Source organism: Nannospalax galili, unplaced genomic scaffold, assembly GCF_000622305.1.
Source record: "Nannospalax galili isolate Female #2095 unplaced genomic scaffold, S.galili_v1.0 scaffold503, whole genome shotgun sequence".
Lineage (NCBI taxonomy): Eukaryota > Metazoa > Chordata > Mammalia > Rodentia > Spalacidae > Nannospalax > Nannospalax galili.
The window spans coordinates 889672-891596 of NW_008349770.1; the positions used below are offsets into that span (position 1 = coordinate 889672).

Sequence of the window (1925 nt, forward strand, 5' to 3'; positions counted from 1 at the left end):
TATCTATCTATCTATCTATCAATCATCTATCTATCATCTACCTATCTATCCATCTATCATCTTCTATCACTTACCTATTTATTGATCCATCTATCTATAATGTATCATCCATCTATCATGTATGCATCAATCAGTCATTTGCCATCTATCATCTATAATCCATCTCCTATTTATTTATCATCTATACATATGCTATCATCTATTTACTTTTCTATCCACATCTTTTATCATCTATCCATGTATTATGTACATGTCTATTTCCTATCGCCCTGCCAACATCATCTCTCTCTATTTCTATGTAGTTATCTACTATCTATCATCTATCCATTTGTCACCTGTCCACTTATTACCTGTCTTCTATGTACCTACTTATCCATGTCATCAATCTACATTACATATGTGTGTAACAAGGCATGCAAAGTCCGAAACTGAAGATGTGGAAAAGCATCCTTACTCTCTTTTTAAATCTCACCTCACCTACAGGCAGACCACAGGGTACTTATGAATGCACACATGAGAAAAGCTCGCTCTTACCTTCAAAGTCCTTCTTGTCCTGTTTAGTCCTTGGCCTTCTTTTTAACAGCACATTCTTCAATCCTATTTAAGAAAAAAACCCTCTGCAGATATGATCCAGATAGAAATCCAAGTTTCACAAGCCACTCACACACAGAAACACTGACCAATAACTTCTTGTTTAAGAGCAGAGGCAGTGCTCCTTCAAAAAAATGAAACAGCAGCAAACTCAGAAGTCTAATTTACATTTTAAAACTTTCCAGTGGCCACCCATGATAAGTTGTGGAGTGCTAGGATGTGTGCTATGAGGGCTTTGTGAGCCCTGGAACACCGTACAGCAGTGGGTCTTACTTTAGTTCCATTGTAGGCTATGAAGTTACTAATCTCAACTTGACTGATCCGTTTATACCCCACACATTCTAAGTGAAAGGATGACTTGTTTCCCAGGTTCCCAGAACTTCCCTGATGGGCTTGTTCTGTCCTACTACAAAATAAGCCAGTTTTACAGTCCTTGTGTCTTCTGATATGTTTACATGTGTTACACCTTCAGCAAGGATTTTGGACAATTTTCTCATTCAGTTTAGTTTACTCCCACATCCATTTCTTTCCTATCATGATCGGTTTACTCTCTAGCTGCCTAAGAGAAGCAGGCGTCTGAGGAAAATTCAATTAGAGACTGCTGTCAGCTACAGAGCTGTTGGCTCCTGCATTACTCTAGGCTTGTGAACTAGAATGACTGGTGCCATATTATTCAAGATGCCAGTAAAAAATCTTTTTTGGTGAACAGATCCCCTGCTCCCCCCATGCATTTGTGGTAGAAATGAAAGGCTGGTAGTGAGCCCAGAGAAGGCCCAGCAAACTGTCTTCAGCATGTCCAGGGTCAGCTACAATAGAGAATAGCTGTTCTATCTTCAAGACCCATTTCCTGCCTCTAAAGTAGAGAGACATGTGAGTCTGCATGAAGCAGATTGCATTAGAATCCTGGAACTGGATCAGCTAAAGAAAACAAGTCAACTGTAAGTCAGTGCATGTGTGTGAGCCTTCCTGTCTCCTAGATTTTCCTTTTCCTCCTAGTCCCTTCTCTGTCTGTCTCTGTGTCTGTCTCTCTCTGTCAGTCACTGTCTGTCTGTCTCTGTCTGTCTCTCTGTCTCTCTCTCCCTCTTTCTGTCTTTGTCTGTCTCTGTCTCTGTGTCAGTCACTGTCTGTCTCTGTCTCTCTGTCTCTCACTCTGTCTCTCTCCCTCTCTCTGGCTCTCTCTGTCTCTGTCTCTGTGTCTGTCTCTGTCTGTCTCTGTGTCTCTCTGTCAGTCACTGTCTCTCTGTCTCTGTCTCTCCCTCTCTCTCCCTCTCTGTCTCTGTGTCTGTCTCTCTCTCTCTGTCTCTCTCTCTCTGTCTCTCTCTCTGTCTCTCTCT

At 41.7% G+C, this 1925-nt stretch overlaps 1 protein-coding gene across 2 annotated transcripts in view; it reads right to left on the bottom strand.

The window, feature by feature from the left end:
- Positions 1-1925, bottom strand: part of Nrsn1 (neurensin 1) — a 17731-nt gene that overhangs the window by 14465 nt on the left and 1341 nt on the right. For both annotated transcript variants that reach the window (XM_008847102.3, XM_008847101.3), the window contains exon 2: positions 535-597. The gene's annotated coding sequence lies outside the window, so the exon portion shown is untranslated. The remainder of the gene's footprint in view (positions 1-534; positions 598-1925) is intronic.